This window comes from Lissotriton helveticus, chromosome 4_1 (assembly GCF_964261635.1).
Source record: "Lissotriton helveticus chromosome 4_1, aLisHel1.1, whole genome shotgun sequence".
In the NCBI taxonomy this organism is placed as follows: domain Eukaryota; kingdom Metazoa; phylum Chordata; class Amphibia; order Caudata; family Salamandridae; genus Lissotriton; species Lissotriton helveticus.
In genome coordinates, this window is record NC_136063.1 from 1,771,669,792 (window position 1) to 1,771,697,265 (window position 27,474).

Below are 27,474 nucleotides of genomic sequence, written 5' to 3' on the forward strand. Positions count from 1 at the left end.
TCGTTTGGATGCTGGACCGCCTCCTCCGTCTCCTCCGTGGGCCTGAGGGATACTTGAAGCAGAAATATCTGCCGGTGCACAGAAGAGTTCCGTCACGACTGCAGAGGGTCAGGGGGTCGGCGTGGCTTCACCGACGCGTGGGGAAAGGGCAAGTCCCTGTTCGGGCGCCATTATGTGGTAAATAAGTAAATAATACCTCTCTTTTTGACTAGACATATATCATAACAGATAGCTCAATAAATAAGAGTCAAGATTCGAGGTAGTAGGAGTTTTGCAGGTTTAATACAGCATAAGGACAGGAACAGGACAACCTGCATAGGAATAGGATGGCAGGGCCCAGCAGCTGCTGGGGCTGGGTCTGGGATGAGCGCGCTCACTTTTAATAACAATACATGAGCATATATACATAACGCAAACACATAGCATTACATTGCAGTAGGCGTAGCAGTGGGTGGAGCAGAAGGCGTGACGCGTAGCAGTCGCGAAAGATAAGGGCGAAAAGAGGTGTAACGGGGCGTATACATAGACATGTGATGCAAACGTAACAGAATATGTCATGAATGGGGCGGAAACCATGGAGGGGGCTACCTAAGGAGCCGGGACCTCTAACCTGATGGTGCGCGCAAACTAGCAATGACGTATCACTAGGAGAAGCTGGGGGCTATGAACTCTGTGCTAGGAGCAGAGACTGAAGTCTGGAGAGTCAGGGTGACATGTACCTAAACAGTATCTAGTATCTGATGTTTAGAGAACATGTTGATATAAACTAGAAGTTAGGAGGGGAAAGGCTAACTTGATTCTAAGACTGGACCATGCATTATTCTACATGTAGTGCGTGATGAAGAATATTAAATGACCATTAAATGCAGTATTTCTCTAACGTGGAGACGTGAAGGCTAGACAATGACGGAAACTATTGATGCAGTTCAGTAGCTTAGGAATGCAGAGAAGGAGGACTGAACTGATAACTGGAACTATAACATACTTTTGGCAGACTCAGAGACTGAGCCAGGCTGGGCCGGGCACTGCGAGGCAGGAAGTAAGTGAAGGGTCGAGGATACAGGTGGGGGCTGTATCGCTCCTCAGCGAGGCTTCAGGAGACAGGAGCTGAATCTGGTGTCCAGGCCCTTTTGAGGCCTAGAAACGGGGACTTTATAATAGAATAACGTGCACACTGAGAAACGTGGCAACGTAGCTTTACATAGGCCTGATATTCGTAGTATTCACGAGGACTGGAAACTGGCATACTAGAGGTGGACACAACTGTAATTGCGTCATTCATCGAACATGGGGAATGCATATGCATATTTAATCATGCACACATAACATATGATGGATGACACGTAGGGACACAGAACATGGCAAAATTTACTTTTCCACAGCCCTGCCAGGCAGGGTCACTATCTTGGTTGTGCGCAGTGCAGCAGTGGCCGCAGGGCCTGGCCTGCACACAATCCCCACGGGCAGACAACCCTACACCTTACACGACCTTGATCAGTGCTCAGCGTCGGGCTCGCAGCAGGGCTGGGCCTTTCGCCAGGCCCTGTATCCCACCCCTGCTGGAAGCTAACCCCCTGCTGGAAGCCAGCACCCTGCTGTCCTAGGCCTTCCAACGTGCGCAGCAAGAGGTTTTCCACAGGTCCTGGCCTACCTCCACAGCTCACAGCCTTTTTATTTCTATATTGTTTTACTCTTGCGCGTATTCCGTGAGTGAAGTACACATGGGACTCCCAAAACTGTTGCTTATAAAACTCTGTCTCGTAGATGCTTGTAAATCTGAAGACATTTTAAAATGGAAAAAGAAGTCCACCTGTTACTTGTTAATAAGCCAGTGTCAGACATGATCAGCCATCGGGGTAACCAAGGGTATCAGCTGCCACAACAGCGTGGCATTAGGTATGCCTACTATTTCCTTTGTATCCTGTTCTCAATGATTTCGACAACAGTGAAAGGTAGCGACCTCTCTCTCATTTCTGGTTTCCACATGTCCCTCTTCTCTCATACACTAAAGGTGGGACAAGAAAACAACCTTGTGATGTGATAGGTTTTTAAAGGGTGAGCGATGCCACTCCGGCTGATCAGGCAATATGTATTGTCCTTGAAAGCAAAATGTAAGACCGCCTTCTATAAACACCTGGGATACTCCAATGTGTCTTAATCATCCTCAGTTTGATTGGTGTATTTGTTCTGAGTTCAGATGAGAGCAAACCTACGATGTTGCAATATTTGGATATATTATGTGCAAAATGAACCAAGCAAACAGAAGAACACATCCATGGTGTTATAAAACGCCTATTATTATTTTGAATCTTGTGTACTGCCAATAGATACTGCTGTTCACTTATGAAAAAGATTAGTTCATGCAATTTGAAGGCACATTTGCATATACTGTTTTCGTCTGCAATGTCAGTTGACACTGAAAAGTAATTAACAACTAAATTACTGCACCTTTGTTTTAGACACCAATTAAAAATTCGCTCACAAGTTAAATCCAAGTAGTACCACTTATGTCTTTGTTTGCATAAGCAATTTTATTTAATCACAACTCAGCTTCAGTTCTTTCATCTGAATTATATTGTAAAATTGTTTCTTGAACTATCGTTTTCAAGCGTACTTGGCACAGAATGTGTCCTTTCTCTTGCTAATTTGAATGCTTTAGGCATTCTTGTTGCCATATTGTCTTCTCTTCTTTTGTTCTAATGTGATGCTTTTATGAATTCTTTATTAGCATAAAAGATGAATTTGTTGGTTGTTGATAAAGATAAATGTTTAGCACAGAACACATTCAGCTTCTGAAGAGCGAATTCATTTGTTGCAGATACCCTTTCACTGAGTGTTTGCAAGCGATGGAATACCACTCTAGTGACAGTAACACAAATAGATGGGCTAGACCTCAGGTTCTCCTCACGGATGCCAACAATCCCGTGTGTTATTTTAAATGTTACACATTCATACCTTTAGAACAATGGTAAAGATTATCGCTGCGCGGCGCTTGTTAGTACCGCTGTTGGTAAAAGTAGTGAGTTAATTATTAACACTGGGAAGGAAGGAAGTGTTTGTCTATCTTTTTTTTTACTTTTAGTGTGTTTTTAAAAATGTTTAGTCCATGGTTACTAATTGTTCATGCTACATCCAGCATCTGCACTTTACTGGCCAAGGTGAGCTAGTATACGCCGCCTGTAAGAGCGGGTCACCACACACACGCCATCTTGGTCAGCACTCTAGCTGCTGAACTTAGCACGATCCTCCCTATTTTAAGACGAGGAAATGCAAGTGCGCGTGCGCAGCGGGCGCCGCTGGCTCGCCTAAGACAAGCCCCTCTGCGCCCGTACGCACTCCCGTCATGCTCAGCGCGAGGCATGCTGACGGTTTTAAGAGCTCTCCAGCCAGAAACGTGACTATCTGTTATTCCAAGGAAAAACTCCTTGCTATAGGTAAGCACAGCGGTTGCATTAAATGCACTAAACGAAATAAAGGAGGGTCGGAAAAAAATCTCCCTAAGCATAAGAACTTAAAATGTGGACTCATTAATGGGAGATCCAAGGTTAAGCATTATCATGAGATATTGCTTTTGTTGGAAAACTACAATTTGGATGCCTATTTCTCACAGAAACCTGGACACGATCCGACTCCGAGGTTGAACTAGAGCTACTATGCCCCAGGGACATAAGGTCTTTCAAAGTAGATGGTATGGAACTCCTAGGCTGGTCTCTCAAGGAAGCAAAAGGACATTTAGTTTCAGGTATAGGTTGCTATAGGCCGCCTGGAGTAGCTAACTCGCTATGCCAGGCGCTAATCAACGCACTTTAATATTTTTCTATCACCCACTCGAGAATGATCATCCTGGGAGACTTTAACTTATGGAAAAACGAAATCTTGCTTTCTGCCACGAGAGAGCCTGTGAAAATTTTAATCTGCATCAACTAGTACTGCAATCTACACATCAGGGAGGCCATATTCTGGTGTGGGTAGGTCTTCAAACCCAGGCTGCTCGCGCTACAGGTAAGCGGTGTGTCCGGTTGTGAACGACAAGGTCGTTGTTGGAATGTAGGCTCCATCCACATCTCGCTGGTGGTATTCTTCCGCCGACCTCGAGGGTCTTCTCGAGTCACCCCATGTCCTCGCGGATACCGGTTCTAAGTGTGGCGGTCTGTGTATGTTTTGGCTCCCCATGAGTGTCATGGGACGGGTCATGGGGGATCGCCTGAGGAACTAGGAATCATATGACGTATCCCTTCGCCACCTCACTAGGGCGACGATGGCACCCCTGTCTATACGCAGGTTGGCCGCCTCTCATCCCCCGAGTTTCCGCCTGTCGACATGATAGGGGTTGCCATGCACGCCAACCACTTGGGATTCCTTTGAGGCGTGGCCATACTCTTGACGATTTTGGAGGCGGTGGTGGTGACAACAACAAGCCATTACTCACCACTCATTTTCGAGGCACTCCCCGAGCTACCGCCTCATTGCTGGCTGTCTGATCGGTGTGCTTGTCTTACCCTCCTTCTCCTACTTGAAACTGATACCCAGTGCACTATTTGTGTGCAAGTGTGTGTCTCTCTCTTTTTACAGGTACCATACCTTATTGAGCAGCCCACGGGAACAGACTGCGGGGCCTACTAGGGACTCTCCCAGGGTAAGGATTAGCCCCTGCAAACTCTCCTTTTGACATCTTCATCTTCCATTCATAAGTGTTCATTGTATTGTCATACTGTATTGATGTGACCATGGACATACCACTTTGAGATGCCCATCAAGTATATCTTTTGATACATTCCTCTTTGTAATTAATTTTGTATGTGTGTATTATGGAGTATTGTGGCGACCTACTGTTGATTAGATAATGCCACTGACAACATGCTTGGCTTATCTCTACGCATTTTTTCTACGTCTCCCCGCTAGAGCAGGACCAATTGGCCTGCCCTCTGATTGACCCAGCGAGGTTGTATCTCTCTCCTTGTTATTGTTTTTTTCACTGTGTAGTACCGAGCACCCGAGGTCCTGAAGAATTGCCAGTTGGGCAAGAAACATGTCGACCTATTTAGAGGGTTGAGGTAGTCCACTGTGCCCCTTACAGTCCCTATTTCCCCTCCCACCCTTTTAACCGAGGGAGTCAGCCACGTGAATAAAGACCCTTGTGGACTGACCCACCTCCTTTTAATATCACCATTCCCTCACGATTACACTTTCACCAGACCCCTCACACACACTCAACCATTGGCTGGAACAAAAGAACTCCAACAAAGAGCGCCTTTTGGCGCCCGTCGGACATTGCAGCGCCAGTCTGACGAGGAGCAGGAGACCAATGATGAAGCATGACACCTAGCTGACTGGGTGTGTGAGGTCTTCTAGTTCCAATAAGGGAACTTCCTGTTCCCTGCCTTTACTCTCCTCCCAACACACACATACTTTTTATCTTTCCCCTGGGGAACTTTGTACTTCTTTGTTATTAGGCCATATTCTGGACCTTATATTTGCCAAGCATAGTATTGTGGAAGTGTCAGAGATACAACCTGTATGCTGGACTGATCACTGTATAATTCCGTTTCAGATAATATCCCCCCTAGTAAATCGGGAGAATAGTAAATCTAACCATACTGTCACCTACCGACACGGCAGGGTTTGGAATAAATTGCTAACTAGCAAAGATCGTCCAATGTTCACTGAAGTGAACTTTGATGTCAGTATCTCAGTGGGAGAAAATTATTCTAATTTCTGTAGGCAGACTAAATTTAGTCTGGACCAAAGGGTTCTCTTGAAAAAGAGTGTAGAGGAAAAACCGTCAGCCCCGTGGTATAACGAGGAGCTAAGGAGTCAATGGAAGGCCTGTAAAATAGCCAAAAATGGAGGAAACATTATGAAGAAAGGGACAAAATATTGCTGAAAGTGGCAATGGGCGCCTATAAAGAAGCTATCGCCAAGGGAAAGGCGGCATATTACGCCACAACGATCCTGCAAGCCCCTAATACTGCAAGGACTCTCTTTAAGTGGTGAGGGAGCTTTCAAACCCAGAATGTGTAAAAAATAAAACCATAGCCTCACAAAATCTATGCAAACATTTGGCAGTCAATTTTGAAGAAAAGATCAACAAAATCATAGGTGGTCTTAAACCCAGCATAGAAACTAGCCAAATGTCAGTGAACATAGCCCTTTGGAGTTAATATCGGAGGAGGTCCAGGAAGATAGAGTAAATAAAGAAGTACAGGCTATCCTGGACCAGTTTCAGATGCCTATAGTGGAAGGCTTTAACAAAGTGGCCATGAGTGTCTCCTCTGGGTCACCTTTAGATCCTCTTCCACATAAGCTGTGGAAAGAATTCTCTCAGGAGCTCTCTCCTCCCCTCCGACTAATTTGTGAACAATCCTTAAGTAATGGTATAGCTCCTGAGTGCATGAAGCAAGCAATAGTGACTCCCTTGCTAAAAAAGGCTACACTCAATCCCACATGTCTGGCTAATTACAGGCCGATTGCCCTGTTACCCTATCCAGCTGGTTAGCCAAACCCTCTCAAAATTTCTGGAGGATAATCATCTTTTAGATGATTTTCAATTTGGATTTCGTACAGCCTATGGGACAGAAACAGCACTGGTAAGGGTACTTGATGGACTCAGAATGCGGGCTGACACTGGGCAATCGGTGATATTGGTTTTACTGGATATGTCGGCCGCGTTTGACGCGGTCAGTCACACTATCCTGATAGAAGGACTTAAAGAAGCTGGAATTAGAGGTACAGCGCTGAAATGGGTACAGTCCTACCTCTGTGGCAGGCAGTGGCCATGGCACCATTCAGCTCCAATTTTAGCCCCAGCCTACATGGGGTGTCTCAGGGCTCTGCAATAAGCCCAATCCTTTTTAATATATATCTGCGCCCCCTTATCCCTATTAGAAGATCTTATGGAATAGAACTCGTGAACTACGCTGATGACACTCAGCTTGTCTTCACGATGGAGGGGAATCAGGCAGTGCCTATGGATAAGTTTTGAGTGTATGAAGAGAACTGCTGACTGGCTCAAGGATAATTCCCTACAATTCAATGGAGAAAAAACTGAAAATTTACAGTTTACAGCTAATAAGCTTTCCCGTCCCCTTCCAGCCGATTTTTGACCTTTATCAACTGCTAAACCTCTTATTGCCATCTCAGTCTGTGCGCAATTTAGGGGTGATGTTTGATAACACCCTACAACTGGACACTCAAGTTAATAAAACTGTTGGTGTCTGCCTATCACTGCTGAGAGCTCTCCGGAAAATCTTACTGGTTTAACCGGTTTCTGTGAGGGCACAGGTGGTGAGGAGCGCTATTATGAGTAGACTTGACTATTGTAATGCCTTGCTTCTCGTAGCTCCAGATACCTCAATGAAAAAAATGACAGAGAGTCCAGACCATGGCCTCCAAGTTAGCCCTTAATAGACAACATAGGTCCTCTGCCTCCTTTTCTATGAGGGACCTTCATTGGCTCCCTGTATTGCAGAGAATACAATTTAAGTCTCTCTGCATGGTTCATAAGGCGGCACATGGAAAAGGGCCCAGTCCACGGCAGAGCAGATTTAGTTGGTACAAACCATCAAGAAGCCTGCGCTCTGCATCAGCCTATCTGATGTGTACATATAAAATTAGGAGAGCGAGGACGGGAGGTAGGGCCTTCAGCCACACAGCCTCGTATCTGTGGAACAAACTTCCACTTGATCTTAGACAGACTGAGAATTTACAACTTTTCAGAAAAAGATTGAAATCTTGGTTGTTCCCCAGGGATTAGGTTGGGAGCTGCTTTCCTCTACTCCCGTCTGATCGGCGCAGCACCGGTCATCGGGGCGCCAGGATACCCGTTGGGTGACAGTGCGCTATACCAGTGTCTTTTACATTGCATTACATTACAATGGTATCTTGGAAGCCTTTTTGGCCTTGCATTTTTGCCATGTTTATGTTAGTTATGTTAGGTCGAAACACTACTTGTTCATTGTGTTTTCCCTGTTTCTCACCACCCTGTGAAGATACTGACCCTTACATGTCATAGAATATATTCATGTGTAATTCCAAATGACTGAGAGTGCCCATAAACTTCTGATTTAGGTGGATGCTCCAAGCATTGTGCAGGACAATCCGTTTTCTAATGTAGGCTCATGCTGTCAAAACCTGTTTTTTGATTTTCTAAACTGGAAATTATAGTTTCTCAGATACATAGTATTAGGGAACAAATTATTTAAGAAGATGAGTATGGTGAAGTGCAGTTTCATTTATATGTCATGAGATTGAGGTCACTTAGCAAATAAAACCATATGTATTAAATAATAATATGTAAAACCTACCATAATGGCACCGAAAAGCTAAAACATATTGTTATGTAATGGAATTTCGGGCAATGAGAAAAACAGGCATTGAGCTTCATCGCATTTTTTGTTGTCTACTTGATGAACCATAACACTGTCATTTTTTTAATGTCCTTATAGCTCACTAAGAGCTGCAACTAACAGGTTTTATGAATATCCACTTTAGTGACAGTCTTTTCACTGATCTTGGAATGATAGAGGGCTGAGTTGGTCCTGCTGGATTTGACCCAGTGGCCGCAGAACACCGCGGATGAAAGGGAAGAGTGTTTGGCTGAGCTAGATTGACGCCATCTTGGTCTGTACCACTGATCACTACCTAGCATGCTTGATGATAGAGATTCTGCCTTCCTCTTTACTGTACTAGGTGCCTGAGTCATTGTAACTGCGGTATGGCTGAGCACACATAGGTAAACTAGTTGTAGGAAGGACATTTACAATGGTGATCTGTACCCCCTATCATACCATCGTGAATTATAGTATACACTACTGCTGTAGGATATAGTTATGTATGCTACTATGTTGGCTGTTAAAAGAACCAAGGTCTAAATATACAACAAATTTAAATCTAAATTTACTACTGATGTAGTCAAAAAAGCTGCTAGAAACTATTAATGACTGTAATTTGATGTGAGTTGGAGCTATTGGAGAGGATGGTGACAGTATTAAAAAGCAGTAGTCCTCCTTTTAAACCACAAGGCCATCAGAAAAGGTTTAGATATTTCATTGATTCCTAAAATGTTTCATTTTTAAAATAATACGAGGTTTCTACTCACTGTTTGGGTCTGTATGAATAGGCAAGTAGGAATAGTACTCAATGTACATGTTGAACAGCGGTAGTTAGCAAAAAGGTAATTATAGGCCTGGTGTTGAAAGCATTTTCGTGGTCGAATAGCCTTCAATTCGCAAAATCACAGGTTTTGCGGCGACAGAAAGGCAACTTACAATGTACTAAAGATAAATTGTAAGCCCTAAAAGACTTTCTGACTCACAACTCATGTTTTGTACACATTGTGATTCGGAAGATGGAAGCAACTTGAAATGAGTGCCCCTCTCCTCTTTCCGTTTGCAACTCCATGTATGAATGGTTTGTGCGTGCACATGCGATCCCACACCTTACAGAAAGAGGCTGGGGTTCATTCACAAAGTGGGAGTTGCCCCAACGGACAGGCTCCAAGTGTGAATGAGGGCTGTCTGGTTTGAGGAGAGCAGCAAGCATTGGCAAAGCCAAAATCGGGCTTGTATTATCACTTACAGGCTTTTCCCAAGCTGTGCGCTGAATGGTATCAATATCCCTTGGCTGAATGTGGTTGCTAGGGATGGCAGTGGGTGTATTTTTTCTAAAGGAAACCATTAAACGAACAATCCTTTTATGTTCTTGTCAACTCCTATGAATTGCAGAAGAATACAAATATGCATCATGCAATGAAAAATATAACAAAACAAGATCCATTTCTGCACACAATGCATGCATGAGATAGAAATTGAATAGTGTACTGTTCAAATGTAAAAAGTCCCATGTGCATTCAAACTGAAGCACTTCTTAGTTGACATGAACATATTTCTGATTTAAAGAGCTATTCACAGTGTCTCAGTGAAAAGTTGAAGGGTGTTCCCAGAAGTAAGGGGCATATTATCAAGAAACAGCGTTAACATTATCGCCACTTTAGAGGCAGAAAACTGCTACTAAATCGGCGATAATCGGCTTGATAATACGCCCTTGTGAAATCCCATAGAAGCCCATGTTCTGGTGTGAACATCGGCTTCTACGGGAATTCTCTATGGCGTATTATCAAGCCCATTAGCGCCTCTTTAGCTGCAGTTTTCTGCCGCTAAAGCGGCGATAATGTTAGCGCCGTGCTTGATAATATGTCCCTAAGTTATTGGCTTGAAGGTGACTGACCCGAAGCTGCATATTGGAAACAAGATGTTGAATCTGACAGATAAAAGAAAATGTAGGAATTATGAGAATTCAGGAATTTGGGCCCGCTGTCTTTTACAGACCTCCAGCTGGCCTTATCCGCTTGGGCAAAGCGGTGTGCAGACTTATGCCCCATTAATATTAATGAGGATGAAGTCTGTAAATCTGACTGCATTATCATTTTTCACTTCAATTAATCTGTACATCTAAGGCTGCGCAAAATTAAGTTAGGTACTGTTAGACTTGGCTTTTTCAGTGGGTTTACCCACAGACTTTTTGTTTTTTGGCCTTCTGATTTTGACCTCGTTTTTTATGGCATTTTTGATTTACTAATTAGTCCCTAGTAATGTGCACAGGTGTGCCCAGGGCCTGTAAATAAAATGCTACTAGTGGGACTGCAGCACTGGTTGTGCCACTCACAGAAGTAGCCTTTCAAAGTTATCTCAGACCTGCCAATGCAGTGTCTGCATGCAGTTTCTTACTGCCATATCAACCTGGTGAGTGCACCCACTTGCCAGGCCCCAGAACTTCCCTTTTCTTAGATATAAGGCACCCCTCAGGTAGGCCCAGGGGTACCCCTTGGGCAGGGTGCAGTGTATGTGACAGGTAGAACATGTACTGGTGTGTTTTACATGTCCTGATAGTGAAAGACTGTGAATTTTGTGTTTCCCTAATAAAATTCTGTCTCCCCCATAAGTTAACATGGAAGCTGCTTTGTAACATCTTACAAGCATAACTTTCCATTGGGACAAGATGGAGAAATAGATTTTAGGCTTCCTGAACTCAGAATTTAAAAATAAATTTTTTAGTACAGGAAAATGTGGTATAAATATTGTCACCCTGACCCCAGTACTGCAGGATTAAGTAACCTGCCAGGAAGGAGTCCTGGAAGAGCTGCCAGGAGGAGTACAGTTCCTTTGCTGTTGTGCTTTGTTGGATTGGCCTGCAGTTGCTGCTTCTGTCTTGAGCAAGGAAATTACTGGACTGTGCTTTCTGCATTCAAAGTGTCTTCAAGGGCTTGATGTAGCGCTTGCCTCCTGTTGGAAGTCTCAGGGAAATCAAAGATTTCAACATCTTCTGGGTAGCAGCTTCTGGAACTGGGTGTTTCAGCTGCCACAGAGGAAAAGGTAACCCAACGCCGTGAACGATGCTGCTGTCGGTTCCGTGACCTGAAGGCAACACAGAGAGCACCGCCACACTTTGCAGCGCAGACCTGGTCTCACAGAGGAAGCAGTCCGACGCCACCACTGAGCTGCTGCTGGCACTGCAACCTGTGGGCACCGCACTGCCTCACGTCACTCCGCTACCCTGGTATCCCTGATGATTGTGTGACACCATCACCAAGGCTACTGCCTGCACTGTGACCTGTGGACACCACTCATGGAGAACACAGAGCACCGTTCCACTTCGCACTACAGCCCTGTTCTTATTGACGATGACGCTCCAAGCTAACATTGATCCTGCTGCCTGCACTGTAGATTTGGGGACACTGCTTGGAAGTTACAGAATGTACTGCCCCATTCCACACTGCAGACTATGCCCAGTGGTGACAGCACCATCCACTCCAGTTCATCAAGCTGCTACCTGCACCACAACCTATGGGTCCTGCACAACGAAATGCTCCATCCCACATCACAGCCTTGTGACTACCGATGACAGCACTTCAGCAACGTTGATGACGCTGCTTGCACCATGACCTGTTTCCATCACACGTCGCACCACTCCACTTCACACTGATGTCCCAATGCTTGCCAACGGCAGCACTCCTGACTTTAAACTCGAGGAGTTGACCTGCAACGCATGTGACTTCCACAACTTCCTCACCAAATCCCGGAATTGAAGCTTGCCGACGTCACTCCCCCGGAGCTCACCACAAGGTCTGATGCCCTGCATCTCCAAAGGTAAGTTTTAAGGGTCTCCAAGACGCCGTAGCTGGCCCGCAACTCCGTGGTTGGCCGGAACTAGTGGATTTGTTTGCTCACAACTCCGTAATAGCCCTGGATGGTGCTATTGACTTCAAGGAACTGTATATAAAGTCCATCTTTGTTTTATTGGTATTTTGATCACTGTATTTTGGATTTTTATTGTTTAGGGTCTTGTTTTACATAGATAAATACTGGTTATTTTTCTCAAACTGGTGTGGATTCCTTTTTTAGTGTTTTCACTGTATTCCTGTTGGTTTTGTTCAAATGCTTTACACATTGCCTCTGAGATAAGCTTGACTGCTCGTGCCAAGCTACCAAGGGGGTGAGCAGGGGTTATTTTAGACTTTGTAATCCCCTTATCCTGACTAGAGTGTTAGATTCTGCCTGGCTTAGGTGCATACCCTAGCCAACCAGAAAACCCATTTCTAACAGGTGACCAAAAGGAGTTTTGTGCAAAAGCATTCACTCTTTTGTTCCCTGTTTTTTGATTCATTAGCCGGTAGATACTTGTTAATGCTATCGCTACCCTTAGACTACATCTTTAGTCTCTGGTGGCCTGTCCACAAAATGATGCATTACTAACGGATAGGTCTTCTTGTGTGGTCACGAGCTGCAAGGACGTACGAGTTAATGTAAATTCACTAGACTAGGCTGAAGCTTGAAAAAGTAACATTTAGTAATCTAGGGGCTCTAGTAAAACCTAAGAACAAATGTTAATGCTCCCTACTAAGTTAACCACACATTATATTGTGGTGCTTTCCCTGAGCTTTCAAGTTTTCCCTTTGAATGCAACATAAAATAAAATCACAATTGGTCAGTTACATGACTATATCCAGAATGAAAAACAATTTTCAATAGCATATCACCGGTGGGAGACTATGGTTTCTATTGATAATTGAAATAGAAATGTTTGTGCTAGTGCTGCTTGTGGTCTGTAAGGCTGGTGAAATCCTTTTACATTCAGTGTGATTTTGAAGAGTCACTTTAGGCGGATTAAATCTTCATGACAGGCAGGCGATTGAGAGAGGATGTGGTCTCATGGCTAGACTGCCAACTTTGGAGCTGGTAAAACCAAGGTTTGAGCCTGAGGTCAACTCCTCATTCTGTGATTCTGGGCAAATCACTTAATCTCCCCGCGCCTACCCAAAAAATGAATATATCCTTGTGTAACGTAACTGGTGCTCATGGAAAGGCTCCAACACCTTCGGGTCGAGTTTGCGCTATATAAAACTGCACAAATTGCGGCTGCCCATGGCCCCGACAGGTGGCCATCCTAAAAGGGCGGCCCTTTAGTGCCATTTGGGCACTAAATCACCCCTCTCGAGTGGTTGGGGCTCCTGTTGGGAGTCCGCTCACCGTAGCTCATCAAGGGCATCACATCCGGGGTGCCAAGGAGGGGAAGGGTATATTTACCTTCCCCGCGCCTCCTGGCATCTTCTTTGCTACCAGCCACACCATCTCAAGTGTCGTATCGCGTCGTGTGTTTTGAGGTTGTGCTCTCCCCCGCATGCATCCCGGTCAGGTCCGCATATCTCCGCAAACGAGGTTAGTGTTAGCCTCCACAGCGGGCCACAGCCCGCAGATTGCTGAGCAATGCTTCCCAAGCCCCTACTGCCACTCTTGTCCGAAAGGGGGGTCAGGGGCTGTATTTGCGGTTAGCGATTGTCTGGCAGGCTGAGGTGAGGGTGGTGCTTGGGGCGCCCTCTTCTGCTGAGTCAAGGTTGCGGCCTCCCGGTTGGCTATTTTAAGCCTGCTTCACTTTGCTGTCGAAGCGGGGGGCATCCACTGCATCTCCAGTTGGGCCTGGTGGGCGGGGGGCGGGTTGGTCGGAGGTCGCTTCCCCCGTGCACCATCTGGGCGACTGGTTGGTCCGTAACTTTACCCCTGGGGAAGGCTGCGCTTCAGGCGGGTGGCTCGGGCTCAGAGCTTTCTTGCCGCGGTATTTGCGGTAGCATTCTCCCCCCCATGAGTGATTCCTTCCCTGCAGGGAGCACTTCTCAACTGTTCAGATGTCCTGTGGTCGAATGTGGTCTAAAAAGCATCAAGGCATGCGTCTTGTCGGTGTGTGTGTTCGAATCCAAGCAGGCTCACTTCCGGCCTCACAAAAGGGACTGCGCTATATAAAAGTTTGATAGTAATTTGCAGGAATATGAATTGAAATGCTCATTGCTAGGTACCTGGTTTTAAACCTGACATCACCCCCCAATGGGTCAAGGAAATCTCTCACCTGTACCTGCACTGGTTCGAGTCTGCCCCCACCAATGATTGTGGTGTTTAAATCTGGGCCAGGCTGTGAGTGCGATACAGGAGTGTGTGGGAGGAAAACCAAATGTACATCCGACCCCTTCCTAGTCATAGAGTATGGCGCAGGGAAGCGGAGGCGCTCATGATACCAGGCAGATTCCATCACGCTATGGGTTTGTTTGGATGGGCATTGCCCTATTCCTTTCAGCAGGGACTTGAGCAGCTCAGCATGTTCTTTTGTTGTCTGCACTATTCTATAAGACAGGTTCGGACACTTGTGGGCATAATCCCTTTAGTACCATCCCTGTGGCTCAGAACCTACCACGGGACAGCTTCTCCGTACCTGTCGCAGGTGCGTTTTGGGCCAAGAGCTGTGCCGAGAGGTGTTGTGCAGAGCCGCTGGGACCAAAGCTTCATGCAGGCCTCATCCTGCTAGTGGGCATCTTGGAGTGTGATTGGGCCACGCTGGGCTCTCCGTGACATCATGTGATGGGGAAGCTGCTTGAGGAGGCAGGTGATTTCTTTCCTCTTCCCGGCACTGTGACATCACCCGACGGTCCGTATCCTTGTAACACATACAGTGGTGAATTGTTGGAGCCTGGGGTCCATTGAGACTCACCCTCTATGCCTCCACCCACAGGGATCCCTGCTGCCCCCTATGGGCATCCCTGATGCCTTGTGGTCCCCGCATATCAGAGGCGGCTTGCTCAGATACAACCTGCCGCCGGGCCTGACCTTTGCATTCCTCAGCGCGAACGGCAGGGTGAGCTGTAATTACTTGAGGCTGCCCATCCCCAGCACAGGTGCCTGTGTAAGCTGAGCTCGTCGCCCCCAAGTGAATAGTAATAGTTATAGTCAATGGGGGGCTTTGGCTTGGTGTACCCGCCGCAATGTGGCTGGCACCATAGATAGGAATCAATGCACAATTTGTTTTCCAGCATTGAGCTTAGCACCCGCAGGAAGACCGGTGCCCAGGCCACTGACTGGCCAAGGGGGATTTGCAAGCCATTTGAATAGTGTGCACTGAGACGCAGGAGGGGATTGAGCGGAAACACTCTGTTCGATGGTTAATTTGTTCGGAGAGGGAGCAAGGTGCCGTTCTTGACAGGCCTGGCAACCATCACCAAGGACTTTGCATCCATTGGTTATTTAAATGGCGTGTCGAGTTCAAGCTCGTGGACTCGCTCTCCTTCACAATGTTCGTCCTTCAGCACTTTATTAACGTGGGCAGGCATGAACAAACTCTCAAGTTCCATCTCCTTTCCTATGGGTCGAGCACAGTACTTGGTGCCATAGGCTATGCAGGCAACCGGGTGGCAGTTCTGCACGGTTGTACTGTCACTATAACTGAAGGATGTGGAGCACTGGGGTGATATTAGTTGTGAATGTACTTACGAGTGCTCCAGAATAAAAAATAGCGATGCGGCCCAATGGCTCTGCTGTCCAGTGACTTGCTATTTACTACTTTGTAGTATTCTTGTTTACAGATATTTCCCTTTTAATACAAATTCCAATGTTGTACATATTTCCCTTTTAAATAGAATGTCTCTTCATAGCTACTCATGCACATTGTGTTATGGATTCCATTTAGAATTGTTATGGTCTAAAATGGATTGGGGTGGAGAAAAAGGACTGGTAACTTGGAGAGTGGATGTACTGTGCTGCAGTTCAATAAACCTTGGATTTTACTTGGAATTATCTTGGATTTTCAACTTCTTTATTACAAAATTGGCGACGAGGGTGTCTAGTACCTACTACTACAGCAGCACAGGTGTGGTACACCTGATTTTGAAAGGATTTTGGATTTTTACCTGATCTTAACCTAGTTTGGATTTTATAAACTTTTGAAGATTGGAGCTTGGTTCATTCCTACATAGAAGACGTTGCTATCGACTATCCTACTTAAGGACTGAAGGATTTAAAACTTTATTTTACTTGGAATACTATTTACACCTGCTCTCACTGGTGTACAATATTCTATTGGTAACGCTTTTCATCTTGGAGACTGCACGGTTGAGGACGCTGTGTTTACCGTAAACTACGAAATTTATGGGTGTTTGCGCGAAAGCTTCACAATTTTAAACGAAATAAGCAAATGTTTACCTTTGAATGTGGTTTCAACGGGCAACACGCGAAGGACTGAGTCTTCCCGTGCAACAAATCTCCATGCGCCGTGTTGGAGCGTGCAGTTACCATGGTTTCCAAGTAGTGACTCGGGTGTGCTCGTGAAATAAAGGTACTGTTTCACATTTTGGAATATATTGATCAAATAAGCCACGCCGCACGACGAACTTCACAACTATCTGTTTGACAACATTTTCACATCGCGTGCATTATTGCTGGAAATTTCGAGCTAGTGCTAGACTTTTGCACTATAATCTACAACTGCTGTGTAGGACATTACAGCGCTGATGTACACAGCTTGTGTACTCAAGGATTGAATTTGTGTTTATTTACTTTGCATTTTATTTTCTTTCAACGGTAATAATATCATATTGCTTCATTTTGTTCACTATTTAATTTGTACTATTATCATTTTCACCATGCAGTTTGACCCTCCTTCGAAATTTTTACAATGTAAGGGTGATCCTCCCATCCCCTGGAACAGATGGAAGGAGGAGTTTTTAACTTATTTAAAGGCTATTGATGGGGAAAGGATGGGAAATGAAAAAAAAAAGAATATTTTTCTTCATTGTTTAGGATACGAAGGGCAAGCTATTTTTAGAAATTTACCACCTGTTCCTGGTGACTCTGGTGTATTTGATGAAGCAATGCTTCGTGTAGAAACACGTTTCAAACCCACAACCAGTATTGCTCTGAATCGTTACAAGTTTTATACGAGGGCACAGAAAGAAAATGAATCTTTTGATGATTTTTTAACGGGTTTGAGAGCTTTGGTGGTTTCATGTAATTTTGGTGCAATGACAGATGAAATGATCAGAGATCAGATAATTGTCAATGTTAAATGTAAGAAAACACAGGAACAATTGTGGATATTAGGTAATCCCACTTTATTAGAAAGCATTTCCACTGCCAAGGCTTTTGAACAATCTAGCAAATGGATGAAAACTATTGAAGAAACGAGCACTAGGGGTAGCAAGAATGATAAACTAAGTGAAGAAGTATGTGCTATGAACAATGTTACAAAAGGTTTTCAAAACTATAGGAATATATCACGTAACTGCATTGTATGTTTTAGATGTGGGAGTTACAATCATGTAGCTTCCTTCAAGTTTTGTCCTGCCTTGGGAAAAGAGTGCAACAAATGTGGTAGAGTTGGTCATTTTTCCAAGTCCTGTAGGGAAGACAAAAAGACAATTGGGGACAAAAGTAATTATTTTAAAAAAGGGGAAGTGTAGTAATGCTTATAATGTTATTTTTAGAAGTGCTTCTTTAGCAATGATAGAACTGTTGTAGGTCATGCATAGAATGTGTATATGTCACTATGCTTGTGTGTGGAGTGCTGGTCAGTCTGGAGTTCGTTTACAAGCTGGCAGCACCTATTTATCTGTACTGCATATCTTGAGGAATAAAGAAGATTTATTACCAAACTTGGTGGGTATTCATTCACTACAAATTTGGCGACGAGGGAAACTGGCAATTCTCTAATGAAATTGATATCCTGCTTCATACAACTCTACATTTGTTATCCTGGATTCAAGAAAACTCTTCGTTTCAAAGAAAACTATTCGTTTCTCTTCAAAACAGCTGTGCCTTAGTGCGGTGAGACTTTCATTTATCTTTTCAAAAAAAAAATGAAGAAAACCACTTTATTTTAGCTTCCTACCCACTCTGCATCTTTCAAACGCCACCGTTTCACAAACCGCTACAGCGTGTTAGCTCCCGCTCCAGTGAGTTTGAACGTCGCGGCATCTTGCAGAACCTTCCTTTGTCATCGCGCGTCAGTGCACTGCTCATCACTACTACATGCGCATGGAATTGTGGGTACTCGCGCATTGAATTGTGGGTACGACCCCACGTAAGGTCACGTCGGCGGCCATTTTAGATTGGTTTTATGCCGATTTTTCTTCATTTTCATCGCGTTTCACACCGATTTGATTCTGGACGCTGGCAATTGCTGTTTTCTGGTATTTATAAACGTTTATCAGTATTATTTATTTTGACAATATCAAATTCAAGTAAGGTGCTGCCTGCAATAATTTTTGTATCTTTCCTCAATAAGATAAAACAGATATACATTGATATTTACATATATTATTTTTTTTCTGGGTTTGTGTCATTATGCCTGACACTAACAGTGCCATTTCTTCTGGTGAAAAGCCTGTACATGGCCTGAACCTAAATGCTCCAAGAGAATTTTTAGTTGTTCCTGGTGATCCTCCTGTTGCTTGGTTAGATTGGAAAGAATATTTCTTGAACTATGTTGCAAATCTTGAAGATGTTAGTGGACCTTTCACTCCTGAAAGAAAAAAAAGGATTTTATTATTAGGTCTTGGCCCTGAAGGATTAAGAATCTACAATCAGTTGGACAAGACTGATAGATCTGCTGGTGACATTGATGTTTTCAATTCAGCACTTTTGGATATCGATGATTATTTCTCTCCTTGTGTTTGCATTGCTGTCACCAGACATTCCTTCTTTCAACGCAAGCAAAATAAATCCGAATCAGTTGAGGATTACGTTTCCGCACTTAGAAAATTAGCTGTTAAGTGCAAATTTGCTCAACTTCATGATGATCTTATTCGAGATCAAGTTGTCATGTACACTAAAACTAAAACCATTCAGAATAAACTATGGGTTGAAGGTGATGGAACTTTGAAAGAAATTATCGCCATGGTTAAAAAAGCTGAACTCTCAGAACGTTGCGCAAAGGCTTCTCTTTCCAGTGAGAAAAAGGAAACTGAAATCGTAAACAAAATTTCTGAAGGGAAATCTTTTATTAGAAGTAACAAAGATTTCAGGTCTACTAATGCTAAAAAAGAAAATTTTGACTATAAGAAAACCTCTGAACCTGTGTGTTATAGATGTGGTAGTCATTCTCACCTTGCTCATTATCCTAAGTGTCTTGCTAAGAACACTAAATGTCTGAACTGTGGGGTTATGGGGCATTTTGCTAAGGTCTGTAAAAGAAAAGTCTTTAAAAATTCAAAAGGTAAGATTGCTTGCATTCAAGAGGTAGCACAGGATTGTACCTCATCTTCTGATGAAGAAGTTCTACTTGTACAAAATGCAGTTAAAAAAAAGGTAGTATTGAACATTTCTGATATTGATTCTAGTAAACCCTTATGCCAAGTCTCATTAGGTGGAGTCATGACGCAACTTGCTGCAGATTCTGGGTCACCCTATACTATTGTGAACAAGAATGTTTGGGATCAGAAATTTGTTAACCAAATTGGAAGTTGGTTGGAACCTTCTGATATCTCACCTGTTAGTTATACCGACAACACAATAGAGATTTTAGGGTTCAGACTACTAATTTTCAAGTTTAAAGGTATGCATGCCACTTGCAAGTTGTATGTGTCGAAGGATGGTCCTTCAGTGTTGGGTTGGAGGGATCAAAAAAGTCTACACATAATTTTGGATCCCAATAGCAAGGAACAAGTGTTGGTTTCCTGCATAAGTGAAGACACCAAGAAATGGGTGATTGATGAGTTTCCTTCTGTATTTACTGGCACTATTGGCAAGCTGAAAGGTTTTACACATCAAATCAGACTTAAAGACAATGCTATTTCTAAAATTCACAAAGCCAGGAATATTCCTCTCATCATTAGGGATGAGGTTAAATCCGAACTTGATAAATTGTTAAATGCTAATATTATTGAGACTGTTGAAGCAGCTGAATGGGTTTCGCCATTAGTCGTCGCACGCAAGGCCAATGGCAAGGCCCGTTTATGTGTGGATTTGAGATATTTGAACAGTCAAATTTTGGTTGATCAATATCCACTTCCACGCATTGATGAAATGTTGTCCTTAACCAAAGATGCAAAAGTTTTTTCCACTTTGGACCTATCAGCAGCTTATCATCAGGTTGTTCTTGATCCAGAAAGTAGACATCTTACATCATTTGCTACTCCATTTGGATGTTTTCGATTTAAAAGAATGCCGTTTGGCTTAGCCTCTGCTGCGGCAGTATTTCAGAGGCTAATGACCAACCTTTTTGGAAACATCAAAGGGGTAATCTTTTTCCAGGATGATATTTTAATTATGGGAAAGGATAAAGATCACCATGACAATCTCCTGAGAAAAGTTCTTAAGGTTTTAGCTGATAATGGTTTGGTTGGGGAGCTCAGCAAGTGCAAGTTTTCAAAGAGCTCTGTTACGTATTTAGGTCATGAAATTTGTGATGAAGGGATAAGACCTAAAACAAAATTAGTTGAAGCAATAGTGAATTCACCTGAACCTAAGTCCAAGGATGAACTCAGATCATTTCTTGGTTTAGCTGAATTTTACTCTAAATTTGTTAATCAGTTTTCACAGAAAACATTTCACATGCGTGTTCTCATGAAGAACAAATCACCTTTTGTTTGGGATGAGAAATGTAGTGCTGCATTTAAAGAAATCAAATATGCCATAGTGAATGCGCCTATGCTACAAGGTTTTGACCCGTGCGCCAAAACTTATTTGACCACTGACGCTAGTGGAGTTGGTTTGGGGAGTGTTCTCTCACAGATTTCTCAACAAGGTGATGAAGTTGTCATAGCCTTCGCTTCACGATCATTGTCACCTTGTGAGGAAAAGTACTCTGTGATCGAGCGTGAGACGCTTGCTGTGGTATGGGCAATGGAGCATTTTCGTAAATTTATTTGGGGTAAACAGTTTATTTTACGTTCAGACCATAAACCTCTGACCAAGCTCCTCACTACGGAAGGTTTGTCCAGAGCTTCAGCCAGGATTGCTCGTTTATCCATGAGACTCCAAGATTTCATTTACACTATTCAGTATGTACCTGGTGCAAAGAATGTGGTCGCTGACTTCTTAAGTAGATTACCCTTACCAATGAAGGAAATTGATTTGAACTCTTGGAATGATTGTTGTGTTGCTGGAATTTTTTCTGATCCTCATGGCTTATCAAAGGATGAGTGGAATTCAGCTTCTGGCAAGGATAATGTTCTTGAAACAGTTAAAATAAAAGTCAACCAAGGTTGGGTTGTCTTAACTAAAACTGACAGTCAATTGAAGCCATTCTGGGAGGTCAAAGATGAACTCAGTCTTGACGGTGATTTCTTATGTCGTGGTGACAAACTCATACCACCGTTAGGAGTACGCCAAAAAATTATCTCTTTGGGCCATGAGGGACATCCTGGAATATCCAGAACAAAAAGAATTATAAAAGCCTTGTACTGGTGGCCAGGCATTGACTTGGAGATCGAAAGGTCTGTTCGAGACTGTGTGCAATGTGAGTGTTCTGACAAAAGTCAAAAAACGCTTAATCCCCCAATGTCCTCACTTAGGTGTCCCAAATTACCCTGGGAGGAATTAGCATTAGATATTATGGGACCTATTGTGTGGCAAGATGATTCTATCAAGTTCATCTTAGTCTTAGTAGATCTATTCTCCAGATGGATCGAATTGAAAGTTGTTAACAGAGTCAACACTGAAACTGTTATATCATTTTTGGATGAGTGTTTTATCAGAGAAGGTCTTCCTGCTTCTATTCTAACTGACAACGGCGTTCAGTTCAAATCTGATACCATGAGGGTATTTATGGAATCATCTGGTATCAAGCAAAGATTTTCTGCTGTTTATCATCCCCAAGGCAATTCTGTTGTAGAAAGGGTCAACAGGGTTATTAAAGGAACCTTGCAATTAGCCAACAAGAACAGAAAAAATTGGTATGGCGAACTTGACAAAATGTTATGGTCTTATAGAATCACTATTCATGAAACGTGTGGTGAAAGTCCATTTGGTTTAATGAGAGGCAGATTTCCGTATTCCAAGTTAAATCCTGTGTGGATGGGGAGAAGCAAAGAGTATGCTTGGAATTCTGACAAGGTCACAGAGAATATTTGCAAATCTCAGGATAAAAGCAAATTGTATTATGATAGAAAACATGGTACTAAAGATACTCACGTTGAAGTTGGCCAATTGGTTAGAGTTAAATCTTCCAAGAAAATTGGGAAGTTACAACCTAGATTTTCTGATCCCAAGACAATCACTAAAGTAATGCGTAATACCGTCTTGTTAGATGATGGTTCCATTCATCACATGAGTAAGATTGCTTTTGCCAGAGGGTCTGATCCTTGTAAAAACAAGAAGGGGGATGTGTGTGGTGACTTTTGGTGGTTGACTCCAGTTGTGTCCTTGGATTCCAGCACAGATTCTTCTGACGGAGACAATATTGTTAGTCAGTCTTCAACTCCCTCTGACGGTGACAATATTGTTAGTCAGTCTTCAACTCCATTTCCTGGATCTGAGTCTTTGGTCGAAGAACCTCAGAACGTTGGTAAAGAGCCTAGTTCTATGCCATCTTCTTCTCTAATTCAATGTGATCACAATCCTCCTGTCGCTGAGAGTTTGCAACCTCTTGTTCTTACCAGAAGTGGTAGAAGTGTTGTTACTCCAAGATTTTTAAATGATTTTGTCTGTAAATAATTCTTTAAGTTGATTTTGTTTTTTTATTATTTTAGGAGGAGGATGTGTAGTAATGCTTATAATGTTATTTTTAGAAGTGCTTCTTTAGCAATGATAGAACTGTTGTAGGTCATGCATAGAATGTGTATATGTCACTATGCTTGTGTGTGGAGTGCTGGTCAGTCTGGAGTTCGTTTACAAGCTGGCAGCACCTATTTATCTGTACTGCATATCTTGAGGAATAAAGAAGATTTATTACCAAACTTGGTGGGTATTCATTCACTACAGGAAGTCTCTTGTGTGAGAGATGACACTGATTTGGGATCAAATTTGTCAAGATGTGAGCATGTCGTGTCTAATGAATCCCTTAAAGAAAGAGGAATGATTGTATCATTAGTGAGTTTAGGGTTGCTTGAAGAGGATGTGTTGGACTCTCCTAAGTGTGTGGTTAAATTTATGGGTGTTGAACTAGAGCTAATGGCTGATTCTGGGTCTCCTTGGACCATCATAACGGAAGAATACTTTCATGAAATGTATGAATCTAAGATTGCTAAGAGTGATTTGTGCCCTCCTGATGTAATGGCAAAAGGTTTCAATGGTTCATACATTGATTTCATTAGTTATATTGCTTCCACCGTATATTTTAAGGATCAATCTGCGTACATCAAATTATATGTTGTAGTAAAGGGTGTGAATGTTCTGGGTTGGCGCGATCAATTCAAACTTAACATTACGTTGAATCCACGCAGCAAAGATCCAGTCATGGTGTTAAAGGATAGAGATGAGTTAAATAAAAGAGTTATGTTTGTAGAAGAGAGTAATGCTTGGAAGTTACTTTCGTGTGAGTTTCCTGAAGTTTTTTCAGACAAGTTAGGTAAGCTAAGCGGGTTCACTCATGTCATCAAGCTCAAACAACGAGCTGAACCAGTTGTGCAAAAGCTTAGACCTGTACCACTCAATGTTAGAGAAGAGTTAAGTGATACTCTAAAAGATATGTTAAAAAATGATGTCATAGAGGAGATAGAATCGTCAGAATGGGTTTCGCCAGTAGTTTTGGCACGCAAACCTGATAAATCTCTGAGACTTTGCATAGATTTGAGAGCACTTAATGCTAATATAGTAGTAGATTGTCATCCTCTGCCGAATATCAATGAAGTAGTGAGCATGATTGGCGAGGCTGTAGTTTTTTCTACCTTAGATTTGAGATCTGCGTATCATCAGGTAGTGTTAGCAGAGGAATCACGTCATCTCACAGCATTTATTACACCTCAGGGATTATATCAATTCAAACGGATGCCATTTGGTTTGGCATCGGCAGCCTCCGTTTTTCAGAGATCGATGTATCATATTTTTAAAGACATGAGTGACTATGTGAAGTGTTTTCAGGATGACATTTTAGTATTTTCTAAGAGTGATGAAGTACATATGGAACACCTGAGTAATGTGTGTAAAATGTTAAGTAAGTTTGGTCTTACCATTAAGAGTAAAAAGTGCAAGTTATTTCAAAAGAAGATAGAATATTTAGGGCATACTATTTCTGGGAATGCTGTTGCTCCTAAGAAATCGTTAGTTGATGCAATCCTGAAAGCTCCTGCACCCGATTGCAAAGATAAATTGTTATCATTTTTAGGACTCTGTGAATATTACAGTAAGTTTATAGTTGGTTTCGCAACTAAAGTGGAGCCGTTAAGAGAACTAAGCAGGAAAGATGTTGAATTTTTGTGGGGAACTAAACAACAAAACGCTTTTGACAGTATTAAACTTGACATGGTGTCAGCTCCTACACTTAGACCGTTTTGTTTGAACAAACTTTGTGTTTTGACAGTGGATGCTAGCCTTTATGGCCTGGGTTGCGTGCTTTCGCAACGTTCGGGTAAGGAGGACTGGAATGTTGCATTCGCGTCTAGATCTCTAAATAACACTGAAAAACGATATGCTGTAATCGCAAAGGAATTATTAGGATGTGTCTGGGCTGTTGAACATTTCCGGAATTATATTTGGGGTGCAAGATTTTTGATATGTACTGATCATAAGCCTTTGGTGGGTATTCTTTCACCCGGTGGAGGTTTAAGTGCGACTGCTCGTATTGCTAGATTGATGTCACGATTACAAGAATATAGTTTTGACATAGAATATGTGCCTGGGAAACTCAATGTGACTGCAGATTGTTTGTCAAGATTACCATATCCCAGTGTCAGTGATGATGAAGATACTGAAGTCGTAACTAGCATTTCAGAATTATTGTCCGAGAAATTCAGTATCATTTCAGAAGATTTATGGATGAAAAGCATGAGTGAGGATGATGTCTTGTGCAAAGTGAGAGATTATGTGAGTGTGGGTTGGCCTTCTAAGGAATTAATTCCAGCTGAAGTTATACCATTTTACAATGTTGCTGATGAGTTAGCCATAGAGGGAAATCTACTATTCAGAGCTGGAAAATGTATTCCATCTTTTGCGGTAAGAGATGTTATTTTGCAAATGAGTCATGAATGTCACATGGGCATGTCGTCCATGAAAAGATTAATTAGGTCAAATTTCTGGTGGCCAGGAATGGATAGGTTTGTAGATAAATTTGTTAGAGAGTGTCCTGAGTGCATTGAAAGTGATAAGACGTGCAAATGTGATCCGGCACCTTTGACTCCTGTGAAGTGGCCAGATCATCCATGGCAGAAATTAGGGATCGATATTGCTGGCCCATTCAATTTTTTACCACAGGAGTGTAGATTCGCTATAGTTGCTGTGGATTATCACTCCAAATGGCCTGAGGTCAAATTGGTACCTCATCCTAACACTGAAAGTGTTATTTTATTTTTGAGAGAGATATTTTCAAGAGAAGGATTCCCAGAAAGCATTGTATCAGATAATGGGGTACAGTTCAAATCTTCAGAGATGTTGGAGTTTTTGAGTACTTATGGTATAAAGCATTGCACCACTGCTCTGTATGAACCACAAGGAAATGGGCTAGGGGAGAGATATAACAGGGTTCTCAAACAAGATATCCTATGGGCTCGGAAGTTTGGGGGAATGTGGAAGGAGAAATTGAGAGAAAAGTTATGGCTGTACCGTATAACACCTCATGCCACTACAGAAGTTTCTCCTTTCCGCCTACTAAAGGGTAGAGATCCTGTATCTAACCTATGTCCTTGGTGGTTTAAGAAAAGTGCTGGTTATCGAATGGTTGATGTGAATGTCAAGGATGTAGCTGAGAAAGTGGAACTCAAACAGAGCAAAAACAAAAGTGATTATGATACTAGGATGAAAGTCAAACAACCTGCTTTTATGGTAGGTGATGTGGTTAGGATTCGTAAACCTGGTTATATTACCAAAGGTGAGACAAAGTTTGGCAAACCTATGAAGGTTGTGAAAGTTTATCACAATAGCGTTGTCACACAAGATGGCAAAAGATGGAATGTTAGAAGAGTATCCAAATGTGTGTCTTAAATTTTCTATTATAACCAGTAGGTTCTTTTATGTGTAAGGATTTTTTTTTTATGTTTGCGTAGTCACTTAATTTTCTTTAGGGGGAAAATGTGTAGTATTCTTGTTTACAGATATTTCCCTTTTAATACAAATTCCAATGTTGTACATATTTCCCTTTTAATTAGAATGTCTCTTCATAGCTGCTCATGCACATTGTGCTATGTATTCCATTTAGAATTGTTATGGTCTAAAATGGATTGGGGTGGAGAAAAAGGACTGGTAACTTGGAGAGTGGATGTACTGTGCTGCAGTTAAATAAACCTTGGATTTTACTTGGAATTATCTTGGATTTTCAACCTCTTTATTACATACTTGCTTTAGGCACTTTCAACTTGCAGATGGTACATTTGATAATGTGCATGCTTAATATTCCTTAAGGTCCAACTTGTGCCAGCCAGATGGATTGTTGGAGGTTGGGTGCTATTTATTCACCTGTGTTGATCAGGGGGCATTGCACCATCCCTCTCGGCAGGTTGGACTTTAGCAGTTCATTATGTTCTCTTGTTTGTTTCGTGGGCTATATGTGCGGTGTTGCTTTCTATAAAATAGTTTCGATCGACTTGGGGAGGCACACGCTGGTTTCTAGTTGACAGGGGAGGGGGTACACAAGGTGAATGTCCTGTGATGGTGGTGCGAGCGATGCTAGCGCCCTTCGTGCAGGTGCACATTGAGCCTTGTTGCTCACGCAGTGGGCTATGAAATTGTAGCAAGTGCGGTCTTCTTGCAAGTGTTGGAAATTGCTCTGATGAAAAAAAAATGCCCATGGCCTGTTGTGTCCCCGGCAGAGGGCCTCCCCCTGCCGCCCGCATTGCACGGACCCTGGCGGCTTTGTTTTGGTGAATTGGTTCATCCTGGAGTCGTCCTGTGCTCTGGGGTCAGTGTGAATACGGGTACTGCCTAGAGTGCGACAGCTGTGGTTTGGAGGCATGGGCCCCTGCCCTGCTGTCATGGGTCTCCCTAGAACAGAGGTCTTCAAACTTTTTGATACCGAGACCCCCTTGTAAAACTTTTTTAGGCTTAAGGACCCCCTTCCAACAAAAGTTTCTAGAAA